At 46.4% G+C, this 15,741-nt stretch overlaps 1 pseudogene; it reads right to left on the bottom strand.

The window, feature by feature from the left end:
* Window positions 1-10,976: 10,976 nt before the first annotated feature.
* Window positions 10,977-13,730, bottom strand: LOC103714187 (putative purine permease 4 pseudogene; annotated as a pseudogene).
* Between the last annotated feature and the right edge of the window lie 2,011 nt (window positions 13,731-15,741).

Here is a 15,741-nt window from a genome sequence, read left to right as displayed (position 1 = left end):
GGGTCGGCCAGCATCTCATCAAGAGGTCGTCCACCCATGCATCCTCCACCAGGTCCACACTCTAGCCATCACCAATCAGCCACCTGCATCTAGCCAGGATCATGGGCATGTACCTGCAGATCTCACACTAAATCGGTGAAGCTCTCTGACCACCGGATGGAGTGCCACTACTCCCTATCCGACCATACTGGGCGAGCATCGTCTAACTCCGAAAACACTGCGGCTCCAAGATAAACCTGGCAATATGCCGGGCAATCAGCATATCACTCCTGGTCAGGAGAGACTGGACACCCAGCCCCTCTGTCCTAGTCGGTTGGCATACCGATGACCAATCCACCAAGTGCACCCCCTGGCCCCCGCCCTAGATCTCCTAGATGAAGTCCCGGGCAAGCCTTTCAATCCTCATCAACACCGTCTTTGGGACCATGGTGTTGGACATCATGTAGGTATGCATAGAGCATAGCACCGATCTGACCAGGATCATCCTGCCCATCATGGAGAGCAAGGCCGCCCTCCAACCCTCCAATCTCTATTGTACTTGGTGCACCATATCCTAACAGTCTAAGACTCGCAACCTCCTTCCAGTGATGGGGACTCCCAGATAGCTCCACAACCCGTCCTTCTCCCTCATGCCAAGTAACCCCCTGATCTTCTGGCGCAGCCGCACCTCAGTCTTCGAGCTAAAGACAATGGTAGATTTCTGGAGATTTACCCTCTAGCCCGAAGCTGAGCATTAGTCCTCTAGGACTCTCTAAAGCACAATGGCATCCCTGGGCCTAGCCCTGGCCAGGAGGATGCAATCATCTACAAAAAAGAGATGAGTGATCGGGCGAGCGCTAGGGGCCGGGACATAGGCCTCCAGCGCCTGCTCCCCACAAGCATGTCGTAGGGCACGAGACAAAACATCAATACATATGATAAATAAGTATCGAGATAAGGGACAACCCTGGTGCAGTTCAATAGATGACCAAAAGAAGGGCAATGGCGTGCCGTTGACAAGGATGGAGAATAGTAGCCTCTGCACACACCCCATGACCTAGGAAGTTTAGGTCTCGTGGAAGCCAAGGCTCACCATCGCCCTCCAAAAAAAGCAACATTAAACTCTGACGTAGGCTCTCTCCATATCGAGCTTCACTGCCATATAACACTGCCGTCGTGGCGTTCTCTGCAGGTCCTACATCATCTCCTAGGCTATCATGATGTTGTTGGTAATGCACCAACTAACTACGAATGCCCCCTACTCTAGGTAGATCAAACGGAGAAGTAAATGCTATAACCTGTGAACTATAATCTTTGCCACCATCTTGTATAGGGTGGCGCAAAGACTGATGGATCTGTAGTGGTTGGGCTCTACTGCATCGCGTCGCTTCGGGATCAAGGTGACAAATGTCGCCTTCCAGTCATCTGATATAGCTGCTGACCTAAAAAATAGCTGGACCGCCTCTATCACCGCTCTTCCGACAATGCCCCAATATCTCTTGAAGAAGAGGAGGGGGAATCCATCAGGCCCAAGGGATTTGTCCTGCCCCAAGGCCCAGACTGCCCCCTAATATTCGGCTCCATCACCTCCACAATCAGGCATGCATTCTCCGACATCCCCACTGTAGTGTCCGGCCGCGAAAAACCCTCCCCGTCATTCGAGTCCCCCTCCTCAGTCAATCTCGATCGAAAAAAGTCCACCAAGAGGCGTCTGATCGAGCTCTCCTCCTGCAACCAAGACCTTGCCCCATCCTACAGAGATCGGATCATACTCCTCTGCCTCCTGATGATAGTAGATCTATGGAAGAATCGAGTGTTCCTATCCCCCTCCTGCAACCACTAGATTCGTGATTTCAGCCTCCAAAATACCTTATGCTATCTCAGGAGAGAGTGATGTTCGGCAAGCCTCTGCCGCAGAGCACGCATGTCATCCTCAGGCAAGCAACCCAATCTGTCCTCCCTCCCCTATAACTCAGTAATGGAAGCCTCCACCTCCTCCAATCTCCTAAATATGTCCCTTACAGTCTCCTGGTTCCATTTGCATAGTTTGCGCCTGGTGAGCTCCAACCTGCGTGAGACCCACTGCATGGCGTTGCCTGTCACTGGCATGGACCAGGCTTGTTTGACTATCTCCCAAGAATGGAGGTACTCCAGCTACAGACACTCAAATCAGTAAAGGGGGCGATGGTGCGACTGGTCAGCTGTAGAGATCAGGAGTGGACAGTGGTCAGAGGCAATCAGAGCAAGGTGACTAACCTGGAAAGCCGGAAAGTGCTGAATCCAGCACGGCGACGCAACTGCCCTGTCAATTCTCTCTCACACCCTGGCACGGTCATCCTTGTTGTTACACCATGTGAACTGCGCTCTCGAGAATCCAACGTCCGCCAACCCATTCTTAGATAAGAACTCCCCGAATATCCTTCTCTCCATCTTGTCTACCCCCTCTCTTCTCGGATGGCCCCATAATACAGTTGAAGTCCCCCGCCAGCAGAGTAGGGGCCCCCTGGGAAACAACAGTAGAGGCCTCTTCCCACAGTCTTCTTCTTGACCTATAACCTGTACAGGCATAAACACCACAAAAGACCCACGGTGCAGAATTTGATTCAAAGATTACCATTACTATTTGTTGGGGGTAGTCACGGAAGACATCCACCATAGCTATCCCATGCTTCCATAGTAGCAAAATCCCCCCTGATAGCCCTATTGACTCCACTAAGGACTCCCATGTAGCAGTGAAGTGTCGTGTCTCACACAAAAGCAAATATTCGGATTATTGACTTAAAGTACTCTTCTGAAGGAGGACTTGAAGGAGAGTTTTGCCGCCCCCTACAGTTCCAAATCAAGATCTTCATAAGTCACAAGCTAGATCGGCACAGCCCTTGCCCACGGGGCCTCCCCCTCCAAGAAGCTCGTGGCCGCTGGTCTCCATTGAAACCCCCACTTTCGGCCCATTCACAGTAGACATTAGCTGAAGAAGAAGCTGGACATGCCCCCCTTAGCCCTTTCAACATTCACTGTGTTCTGTGCCAAATGGCATGCTATAGTGCCTCCATCCTTTGCACGGAGCAGGATCTCAGCAATCCCCTCTGAGCACCGTCGGCAAGGCCGTCCCTTGACTCCCCGGGGTGGGAGACCGCAGCCGCCGACCCTTGTGAAGCCACCACCGAGAGCGCCGCCCGGTCTGCCACCGCGGAGAAGGTTCGGCACAGGGAGCGCCTCGTCTCGCCGCCTTCCCGCACCCCGCTGCCGTCGGGCGCACCACCAGCATCATCCCCCCCGCCGGCCACACGGGGTAGATGGACGCGGCCTGTCCCCACGCGCTCCGCCGAGGAGGGAGGAGGGTGGCGCCTCTTCGTTGGTCGGGTGCGGACGATCACCCGCGACTGAAATCCGCTCGCAGGAGCAGGCTATCCCAGCGCTCAAAGGGCCCGGCCCTTCGCCGCTCGGCCCCGCAACCCGCCTTGACTTAGGCGGGCTTCTGGGGCGTTGGGCCCCGCCCAGATATAGTCGGTGGGTCGTCGGGCCAGCCCACAGTCGTCCTGCAGCCTGGCCTGGTCGCTTGACTTGGAACAGACCCCGAGTTGACCCACTACGTCCGCTTGCGAACCCGAGTCCACGACCTGGTTTGCCTTCTCCGGTGATCTCTGACGGGCGATCTTCGTAGGTTTCGCCCACCCCTCCAAGTGAGGAGATGCCGGCGAGGATGCTCCCATCCCTCCGGGACTCTGGGAGGCGTTGGCAGAGGACTACGGTTGGACTGAGACAGCCTCTGCTCCCTCCCCATCCATCTTCCTCGACTGTCTCCCTTCTTTGGGAGCCCTTGGACGCCTGACTCGGTTGGTGGCCAACTAGGGGCCATATACTAGTGAAGGGTCCTCCCCAAAGCTCCCCTTCCCACTCTGCCCGCACGCCACTAGTGGGACCTCCGCCGCCTCCGGCCTCTGCTCTACTCTTGGCTCCCTCTCCGCCTGAGCTGAGGATGAGAAGCCGCAATCGGGGGCACCATGGCCGATTCGACCGCATTTGGAGCAGTGAGCAGGCAAATTTTCATATGAGAAGACGAAGTGCCAGAACTCAACCTCAAATCCCACCGTGGTTCCCTTAACGAGCGTGCCCGAAACGAGAGGGGATTTGGCGTCGAGCTCAATTCGTACTCTGGCGAAACCAAGCCTCCTCCCCTGGGCTGCGACACTATCGAGTTCTAGGGGCCTCCCGGCCGTCGCCATGATTCGAAAAATGACTTCCTTTTTCCAGTATTCCATTAGGAGACCAGGCAATCGCATCTAGAGGACTACCCTTCCAATGGAATCGGGGCTGGGAACAAAATTCGGCCGCTACCGCTCTATAGCAAGTGGCTGGCCAGCCACCAACCACGGGCCGGCTGCAAGGGCTGCCTCCCGATCTTTCTCTGAAGCGAAACGGCCAACTTTAAGATCCTCTGCCAAAGGGAGACAATCGACATTGTAGCTCAGTCGCCCCCCCAGCTTTCAGCTTCTTAGCAATCTAGTCAATCGGAACCCGCCGGCCAAGGCTCCGCATCAGAACAGCCTTCTCCATCGAGTCTGACCTTGATTCCTCCAACTGTTCCACCGGAACCTCCAAGACCGTCGGAAAGAGCCTCTTGAGCCTCTCCAACTCGCCATTGGAAATGCGGTGGGAGATCCAAGTTTGCTGCTTCGGAGGGTTCTTCACCATGTTCACCCATGAAGGACCCCCACCTCTGACCTGCGGGGTCGCGGGCTGGGGTCAGTCACCACCCCAACCATCAGGGCCTTCAGCTTCTTCTGCTGGTCGCCATCAGCCGCACCCACCACCCGTTCAAGAAAAGGCCGCAATGGGTGCACAAAAATTGATGCAGGCGCGCTCACCCGACCACGACTGCTTCTTCTAACATGGCTTCATGGATTCATTCGTTTCTCATAGTGCTGCACAATCTGAGTTGCCGGTATTTCTCAGGAGGCTTTAGTTGCCTGTTCTTTGTTAAGCGTTGTAGATTGAATTGGTGTGTGTGTGTGTGTATTTGAATCAACTGTTCTTTTGCTGTGTGTGTCAAAGAGTTTGTGGGAACAATTAAGCTAGTGCGAGCATCCAGGCAAATTGGATACGTTGTTTCAGAAAAGCCGGCTGGAATTTGATGGAATATGGGCAGCTTTTCTCCAAAAGAAGTAAATATGGGACAGGATTTCATCTTGTGCTTCGACTTGGAAAGATGGCTCGAATTAGTAATATCCCAGCCATCACGTTATTGGGCATCTCAGAGAATACCATGGGTACAGGGCCTCTCTCTCGGGCCCAAATTGAAGCCCAACGCTTCTTCTAGGCCCATTCAGGTGTACCCATAAAAAAAAAAAAAAAAATCCATTCAGGGATTCCGGAGAAATTCTCCAGCTGAATTCTTTGAATTATTCGTACAGTAGCAACGTTTTTTAGGCATGGTCGGGACTCTCTCTTTATTATTTGGGGATTTTAGGGTTCCGTTGGGAAAAATTATACTCGATTTTTTTTTTCTCATCGTCTCTGTGCTCTTCCATTAATAGTGTGCTTTCTGCAAATATCATCTTCATCTATGGATGAAAGTCGTAGACTAAACTCTATAACTCTTGTATGTTCTTTCTTTGCTTTACTTATTCTATATTTAGATTTTTTCGTATAACACCCTAGATAATTTCGGAAGTATATCATTTTGCTTTCAAACTTGCAAAATTTCCTGTATATCTTTGTAAATAGCCTCTCTTTTTTTTCATGCAGCTATGCTCTCGTAGACGAAAATATTCAAAAAAATGCTTTAGATCAAAAAACAAAAAGAAAAAAATTAAATTATCTTTCAATCTCGCCCAATGTCTATATAAATACTGCCTACAGAGTGGAGTGCAATGATGTTGTTACACCAGAACTGATGTTGTTATACCACTTTGGCTGGTCCGCTGCTAAATTATTTCATACTTATGTTCATGATGGTTAACATCATGTGATGAAGGTGGAGGCTTTGAGCTATGATCCACGTCATTATTTTTGTTTTCTATAGGAATAAGATTGCCCTTGTCTTTGATTTCTGGCCACTACATGTCGTTTCTGTCATGGTGGCGAACCTTAAATTCATGCCTTTCCACTCATCCAATGCATGATGAGCGTGCTTAAAGAGGCAAAAGAACCGGGCTGGACATGATGATGGCCCATCACAGTTCATGCTTTTTAAAGTGGTGAAGGGAAATGATATGCCAATATTTCTAATCCATGTTGCTACTTCTTTGACATATTAAAATTGGGCCATGATCACATCAATGCCCACTTTTAATAACCTGTTGAGATCATGGATAAGCACAAGTTGTGTTTTATAACGATAAATGATCGATGGTCCCAGTATCGATGTCCTAGGGCGATATCGGGACACCAGATGCTAAGCTATTTTAGAATTTGATTTGATTCCATTCACTCGAGGTCGCTTTCGATGTTGGGTGCTTCAAACTATTCGAAAAAATAAAATATGCGTAATGGATCTTGATTTGAGTCCAGTATGATAGCAAAGTCTACTGGTCTTTCCTGCAGCATGTCAATGGGAATAAAGTTTGTTTGCTTTTCAAAGATTAAAGTTGGAAAAGTATATTTGCATTTTATTCGGTTTTTAGATTTGACCCTAGCTCACTCAAAGCTTGATGCAGTAAGAAAGCAATCAAAAACTTAATTTGAAACCATATCTAATTATTATAAAGTAATTAGATGAGGCTATTAAGTATTCCGATATCATTTGTGCCTCTACATATCCATGATCTAATGTGCTATAATCCAACAGAAGATGATGCGCACACTAATGCATGCCTCCAAACGTTTAATATTTTCTCGATCCGGCTATTCCAGAAGGCGACACGCACAAACCCCCAAGTTACAAAAGATTAAAAAAATGAAAATCAAATCTTCGGCTTCAAATAAAGTGAAAACCCGAATCTAATCACAAAGCCGACCTTTTTAACGACGTGGAAACCACCGCGGGCGCTTCGGGATGGGATTAGATGGACAGCGACCTGATCTTGTTTCTTTATATATATATATATATACACACACACACACACATTAGCATTATAGGTTAAGCACGTGTGATGCACGTAAGGGCAATATGGATAATTCTGTCAGTGTTTCAGGTTTTGGCTAACTATATCAGAGGACCTCGCCTCAACCATTCATTTTTTTATTATCTAATTATATGAGAGTACATTGAATGTGCACAAAAATTATTTTAGGGTTCAGATCCTCTCTGATACATAAAAATTATATTATGCACTTACAAGCGTGGCTCTGCATGCCGCCAATAAGCAAGACGTATTCGGATGGGCCAATCACACATATGAGTGTGTGATAAATGGAACTCATGCCGATGCATCTCAGTGATTGCCTGTGCGCACGACTGACATGGTGTATATAGTGTAGACAGTAATTTCTCCTCCAGTAGATATATTGTACTAGAGAGTCTGCTGCTTGTTCGGATCATTACCATCTTACTTGAGATCTAGCGCCTCCTGGTAAGAATAAAATAGCGCATTTCATTATCTCTCCGCTATCTATATCCCAACAAAAGATGAAGGAAGAAAAGACATAAATGACTATGCCCAAGATACAACAACTTTTCTCATACTCTATACCCCAAATAAAAGGTTCATCCTAGCAATACATATTACTAAAGTCAAGCCAGAAATTTTAGACTTATAATGATGTCAGGAATAACCTAAATAATTGAATAAGAGTTTCTGTACCAATTTGACAATAGGATTGTGTTTACACTATATCCAGACGAACGACAGTGATCTAAAGACCAATACACCAAGAAAGGCATAGACCGAAATATCAATAGTGTAGGTCAAACGAATATAGTGTAGGCAAAGGAAGATAAAACTTATCGATATAGGACAAAGCCTTTGTGAAGCGGAGTATAAAGATAATGGTTGGCTAATTGTTACCAATATCCATACATAAAAGGAGTCAAATAGTTGCATCTGTCTTATAACTACCAAAAATATGGCAGAGTAGGTAGTCGCATTATCTTACCTCTATCTATATCACTATTCAAAATATGAGAAAAGTGGTACAACTACTTAGTATATAAGAAAAATTAAGAGAAGATAACTACCATACATGACCATAATGGGCTATGTGGTGTACAATAGTGAGGACAAGAGTCAAAGTTAAATAGGCATTCCTATCACGGCAGTTGAGTAGAGCTATTTATAAATATTATATTATAACACTAAAGATGGATCCTTTCATGGATCGATGAAAGAAGTGCTACAACTAGTTAGCATATAAGAAAAATGAAGGGAAGTTAACTACCATACATGACCATAATAGCCTATGTGGCGTACAATAGTGAGTACAAGAGTCAAAGTTAAATAGGCATTCCTATCACGGCGGTTGAGTAAAGCTATTTATAAATATATATTATAACACTAAAGATGGATCCTTTCATGGATCGATGAGAAGTGTTACAACTACTTAGTATATAAGAAAAATGAAGGGAAGTTAACTACCATATATGACCATAATAGCCTATGTGGTGTACAATAGTGAATACAAAAGTCATAGTTAAATAGGCATACCTATCACGGCAGTTGAGGAGAGCCACTTATAAATATTATATTATAACACTAAAGATGGATCCTTTCATGGATCGATGAAAACCGTTTATTCTTAAGCTATCTTTGTTTTTATCTTTTTAAATTCTTCACTTTTAATTTTTCAATAGGCCTCCAATTTACCACTAGGAGTAGCGTGAGTACTTTGATCAAAGCCCCACTTAATCCTATTCTTCTTCTTCCGAACGACTGGTATAATGGTAACGAAAGTTTTAAATCAAAGTATCTGAACCCAAGCTACTCTCATTATCTCCTCTTATTATCCTATTTCTGGCTAATCAAATGCCGGCGGTACGCCCACTTGCAATCTAGCCACAAAACTTATTACTTTTCTTACAACTTAGCCAAAAGACTTGTTATCCTATTTTTGACCTCTCGATGAAAGAAGAAGCATCAACAGCTTGTCAAACCAATTCAAATGTAGGGTCATCAAACCAATTCGTGGCAGCCGGGGGTCGGTGAATATTTGATCAGTCGGTCATGGGTGCTGAGCTTAGAGCAACATGGGAGAGCCTTGCTTATGCGAGAAGGGTGTGGAGTGCAGACCGTATTCTGCTTGAGAGAGACTGCCACGATGATTGAGTAAATTCAGGATCGGGGGTATGTAGCTAGTGGAATGTGGCTGCCCCACGACGTCTGCCATATTTTGAGCGAGTGCGCTTCTTATCGAGCTACACCATCTACGGGAAGGCGAACAGTGCTACGAACTGGGTGGCGTCTTATGCAGCCCATCACTCAAGTTTTGTATGGGGGAACTTCGTATTTGTTTTTTCTCTCTTGCATCTGTACTTTTTTTTGATTTTATGGGCTATACCCACACACATAGTGTGAGTCTCCGCTATACCAAAAAAAAAAAAAAAAAAGCAATCATATTAGGTTCGAATTTATTTTGCTTGGCTAGTAAACAAGCTGAGTTAGACGTATCCCGAGCTCTCTCAAATTCAACTTGCTCCAGTTTTGTATATATATATATATATATATATATATATATATATATATATATATATATATATATATATATATATATATAATTTAATCGTTGTACTAACAAATAGCAAAAAAATATTAACCCATAATATGGATGTAGGAGACCCAATGAGTTCTCGTCCTTACTGCATAAACAAATATAGATGGCAAGTAGCTCAAGTGTAGCTCAAAGCCAAAATTCTGGGTGGAACTTAACTCTCAATTATTAAATGAGCTAATTATATCAAATCTTAGCTTAATGAGCTAACTTATAGCAGGGTCTCGTTTAGGCTCTTGGCTTGTTCATGTTCTCATCTGCGAGTCTCCGAATGCTATTACTTTTTTCAGCAAAAATGTTATAAACCTTGATATTATATAAAAAAAAAGTTTGCGATCAGCCTCCGAATTCTGCGAGTTGCCCTGTACGTAGCTAGCGTGGCAGGGGACTCATGACCCTAGCATTGGTTTATTTCTATCGACCGCTGGTCCCGGCCTTTTCAGAACCTCGAACCAAACGATCTCGGAGCCAATGGCGAGGCTTGGTCGGACAGACGAGGACGAGTGCGAATAACCCGGATGCTTCAGAAGAGATATATACCATTAAATAATGGAGCATCGATGACTTCCCTCCACTGTTTCAAGGTCAAGGAATCTACGGGAAGACTTCAAGGTAGTGGACTTTTTTTTCCTTGTGACAAGACGACATGTCAAAAGTGGTGCATGCAGCGTGAGAACGAAGATGACCGCGGATAGGCGCATTGGGGAGTCGCATATATGGCATCAAGAAACTCCAGTCAAACATTCGAAGTAGAATTATTAAATTTTTCGTTAATGGATGTTATCCCTCACATCAGCTTGTTGACAACATAATAATGCGTTTGTATTGATGTTTTGATAAGAAAAAAATCTAAATTTAGTTTGTCGTTCTGCGAGGTCTTTTTCTACACTTAGATGGTGACTGCACGCCGAAGTATAGACCTCACCCCAAAATGCCTTGACCTCTGAAATGTGAAGACAAAATTTGTATCCAAGACCCTGACATATGTAACCATCAAGAAACAGGGGCAGTCTCGTGACTGGTGAGTAGAGGACTATTAATTTTTTGTTACGGACGTTATCCTTCACATCAGCTTATGGACAACATAACAAGTTTTTTTTTTATAAGAAAAAAAAACTAAAATTTAGTTTCTCGTTCTGCAAGGCCTTTTTTAATCAGTGGAATGACACCAAAGTGTAGACGTCACACTCAAATGCCTTGACCTCTAAAATCATGGTGAAGACAAAATTTGTATCCAAGACCCTGACATATATGACAATCAAGAAACATTGTAGTCTCGTGAGCTGGTACCTTGTTCTGATTTGAACTACTTGGACTCCGCAAATTTTTGTTTGGATACTCTTTCTTCTGTAATTAAATTAAGTTCTAATGAACGCTCGTTGGATAATAGCTGCAAGTATCCACAAATAATTTCTTTGGATAGCCCTTCTTTAATAGTTTAATTAATGGATTCGATGGGTGCGTGTTCATTCCATGGGCTTTCTGAAATCAGAAACTCGACCTCACTGAGCTCGTTCATGAGTTGAACACCAACAAATTATGTCGAGCTCCTAGCACAAGTCCTCGTATATACCAAATGCCTTCCACTCATGTCTGAATACCAACAAATTATATGTTAAACAAAGGCTGATGTGCTCTGCGAGGAAAGAGACATGCCCCACTCACCTTCATCCAAAGTGTCATCAAGCCAAGCACTTGTCATTAAAATGCATAACAGCACAAGAGAGAGGCGACAAAAACAGTGGAGCCTGATATTTTATGTGGATGCCATGCCAAAATGAGAAACACTAACCCGGGTGAAGTGCAATTATATCTCTCAAATAATCCCACAGCAACCAACTTGCACAGGTTGTTAATATACTACTCGAAGTTGGCCAACCACCAAGCACTAGAATAACTGATGGCATGATTCAGAATTAGAAAAACATCAAACCCAAGACCCAAGCCACATGAGCACGCATAACACACACCCATCTTTTATTCTATAAGATGCTTGTCGACGGTCTTAATTGATTCATCATTCCAGCAACGAACTTTAAAACCAACTCACCCTTTCCTTTTCTGCAGCCAATCACTTCGCTTCTTGTAATCCTGCAACCTAGCTAACAAAATTAAACCACCCTCCTTACCCAGCCCCATTTAGCACTACAAAGAAAGGAAAAACAAGAACAAAACAAAACAAAGACAAAGACAACCTTAGACCACTCAAAGCTTAAAATCCCCGTCTCCACCGCTCCCGCCGCCCAACCTTTCCTTGTCCCCTTCCGCCACCACGACCGCCACCTCCCCCTTCTCACCCTCCCCATCTTCTTCCTCCTCCTCCTCCTCCTCCTCCTTCTTCTTCTTCTTCTTCTTGTACTCCCCATAGAGATATGAAGAGAACCCCCACAAGCATAATGCCAGCGCCACCGCCTTCTGCCCGCCGAACATGTCCCCGAACGTCACCACTCCACCGAGAACGTTCACAGCCAGCAGCGCCGTCATGCAGATCCCGCTGTTGAGCGACGACGTCAAGTACACCATCCCGGCGGTCCCCATGAAGCACAGCTGCCAGCTCACCACCGTCGCCGCGATCGTCGCCCAGTACCCCGCCTTCCCCAAATCCCACCGCTCCTCCACACTCCACCTCCCTCCGGCCGCCACCCCCGCCGCAGCCAGCGCCGCCGCCGCCGCCTCCATCACCACCTGCACCTCCATCACCATCCGGTACCCGTCCACCTTTCTGTACACCAATTCCATGGCCGGGAGGTAGGCGGCGAAGAGGCCGGCGGCGCCCAGCGTGGCGGCGAAGCCGAGGAAGAAGCACGAGCTGGAGATGCCGGCGGGCCGGTCGGAGTCGGAGCCGGTGGCGAGGAGGATGGAGGCGAGCGTAAGAAGAACGACGCAGTTGAGATTCGAGAAGGTTAGCGGCTGGCGAACGAGAAGAGCTGTGAGCACAAGAATGAAGGCAAGCTGGGACGAGAGAATAAGAGAATAAGTGGACACCGGAAGGTACGATTGGCCGCAGGAGATGAAGAGATTGTTGACACCAAGGAGGAGTCCAAGAAGGACGCACAGAGCGAAAAGGCGAGGAGTGAAGCGAGAGAAGGGGGCAGAAGACGAGGGAGAGAGATAGATAGGGACGAGAAGTAGAGGGAAGCCGGCCGACTGGACGAGGGTGGCGACCCACCGCTTCGAACCGCCATGGACGAAGTAGAACCGGGAGAGGAGCGTGGAGGCGAGGGTGCCCACGAAGAGGGCCACGTAGTTGACCCCCAGGAGGGCGTAGTGTGACCGCCGGTCTGATGCCCCGCGGAGCATCCTGCTCCCTTCGGTTTGATCTCCTCCTCCTCCGCTCCCTCCTTCTTCAACTGGGGCGAGGGTGGTGGCCATGAGCAAGTGGAAGGAGTGGTGGGAGAAGAGCGGTTTGTACGTGGTCTTATAGGCGGAGGTTTCAGCAATATTTTTCCTCCGGAACTGTTTATACCGTAGTTTGTTACTCCTCCGTCGGCAAACTGAATGACGACACGGGTCCAATTCTTTGTCTGTTATGGTTGGATTGTTTTGCATATTGCTAAGTTGAGGAATATCGGAACGTCACCCCGTGGGAAACGCGTGAAAAGGCGCCGCTCATGCATGTTACGCTTCGCGAGGAGGGGGTAGTTATCCGGTTGGCTCATCCGGTGTGAGTCCAGCACACTGGAAAACATACGGACTTAAATTATTAACGCTAGGTAATTATGGCAAGTGTTATCCGGTACGCGCCCAGCACACTGAAAAACATAGGGGAGTTAATAAGGTGATGGCATGTATAGTAAGTGAAAATAATTATAGAAAAGCAAAGAAATATGCTTCCTGTAGGAATCCAGCACACCGGAAAACGTAGGGAGTTAAGGAGTGACGATGGTACATACGGCAAGTGGTATTTTGGAGTAAGCAAGGCTATATAGGGTGGCAGCGGCGCAAGGAGGGCACTGGTTTTTACGTGGGGGCTAAGGAAACGACGAAGAGATGGTATATAGGATAGGAAGGTGCTTAGATAGAGAGAGTCGGATGAAGAGCAGGGCAGGTGTGAAGTAGGCTTGGTGACAGTCTCTCTGGCTTGAAACGGCTCGACAGAGAAAAAGAGGGGGGAGAGAGAGAGAGAGAGGTGTCGATCTGATGCTGTTCTCACAAGGAGGTGAGGAGGGTGGTCCAAATGGCGAGGCTAGGCTTAAGGAATTGGGAACACATGCCCTTCCCCTGTGCGTTGGTCTTTGTTGTCTTCTGGAAAGTCTAGCTTCCCTTCATATATGTGGGCCAAAGGTGTGTATCGTATAGGGAAGTACGCCTCATTCCCCTGAGGACGGTGGTGGTTGGGTATCCAGAATAAGGTTATTTAACTTTGGAGATGGGATGGCGATGGGGATGGGGATTGCACTTGGGCTGGTGTCTCGATACAATAGAGATGAGGCTCGGACAAAATGGCTTGTCTTTTGTTTGAACTCTCTCAACTTTTCCAAGGCAATCGAGACCACTCTCAGACAAGAGGACTTAGCTTTCCTTTGAAGCATGATGCCAGGGCAGGGCTGTTAATTAGAGAACCTGGATGTAGTCGAGCACCATTTATGAGTCCGAGCTTCTTCTGTATTCCACTTTGTTCCCACCAAGTAACAGGTCCGGCCAATATCCGGTATAAAATTAGCAGGTGAGGTTTAGGTGCAATCGTCATGGTAATAGTATAATGCCACATGTTTCTTGAAATCCATGCATCAACTCCGGCCATAACTATTGACGTGTTTCGTAAATTCTTAGGTGTACTCTTTTGTTGATTTTTTAGGGACAAATGTTTGGTGCTGAAATGAGGCAACCGGCTTCCACTGGTATTTTCACAAGGCAGCCATAAACCATTTCATTAAATAATAAAAATTACAACTTTTCCCTAGTATATAACATATATAGCATGTACTTGAGTGGGCACCATTATTCCCTCACATCCGTGCCGTATTTAGATTCGCCGAGTACGTACTCTCATGCTAAAAGCTAACCCTCTTCACTCTTCTCGTACCCATATATATATAAATTTCTATACACTGGATTCACTATACGCCACCAAAACCCATTTCATTTGTCCAGTACCAGAAATTATCATTTGTTCACATGGCATCATGTACCTGAGAGGGCAGGATACTTTAGGAGCAAAAGGTAATAAGAAAATAAAAGGAGACAAAGGTTTATACCAATGAAAAGTTTTCCCCTTCAAATGTAGTTAGACCATAAGTGAGCCACATCTCTGCTAGTTAAGAAAAGATATTTTTGTGAATGGATTCCTCTTTTTGTGCGTACATACATACGGACATGCATGCATGCGTTTGGTTTTTGTTGAATTCACACTTCCAGATGGTACCCTTGCCGCTTGGAGGCGAGGAGTACCAGGAGTTGGATGCCCAAGGACATCAACCCTTCCTTCTTCGTTTTATGGTACTGCAGTTCTACAGTATTGCGCTCGGTTTGCTCGGGCACCTGGATTTAAGCTCAAATACAAGGGATACGGTCATAGTTAGGACCCCTATCTTTAAACAAAAAAGTACTGGTGAATTAGCCAAAGGAAAAAAAATTGCAAGGCTACGTTTAATGAAGGGAGCATAAGCTCTTCCCCTGTTCGTTGTGCTTAGTTGTCTTTTGGAAACCCTAGCTTTCTTCTGTATGGTCAAAGGTGCACCGTATAGGGGAAGTACGCCGAGGCCGATAGTGGTTGGGTATCTACAATAAGGCTAATTAACTCTCAAGAGGGACTCCAGCCCGTCTTGATGCGATGATCCGAGATCCTCTACGGTATGCTGTTTGCATCTCAGAGTCTGATGCAACGTTTGATGACAGCCATCAAAAGATGAATAGCTATCAAATAAAATATACTATAAATGGTATATAAGGGCATCTTGTTTGATTGCCGTCCATCTATTGAGTGCTGCATCCACAGAGAACCGTGGCTCCGATGCAATTGCGACGGGCCCGGACAAAATGATTTGTCTTTTGTTTGAAGTTTCAGCACAGAGTATCTGGATGTAGTCAAGCACCATCTGTGAATCCGAGCTTGTTGTGTATTCCATTTAACAGATCCAGCCAATATCCGGTATAGAAGTAGGTGAGATTTAGGTG

Source organism: Phoenix dactylifera, chromosome 1 (assembly GCF_051530095.1).
Source record: "Phoenix dactylifera cultivar Ajwa chromosome 1, Ajwa_hap1_PhDact_Kaust_v1.1, whole genome shotgun sequence".
Classification (NCBI taxonomy): Eukaryota; Viridiplantae; Streptophyta; class Magnoliopsida; order Arecales; family Arecaceae; genus Phoenix; species Phoenix dactylifera.
Note: the sequence above shows the minus strand (reverse complement) of the source record. Positions and strands in the feature narration are given on the sequence as shown.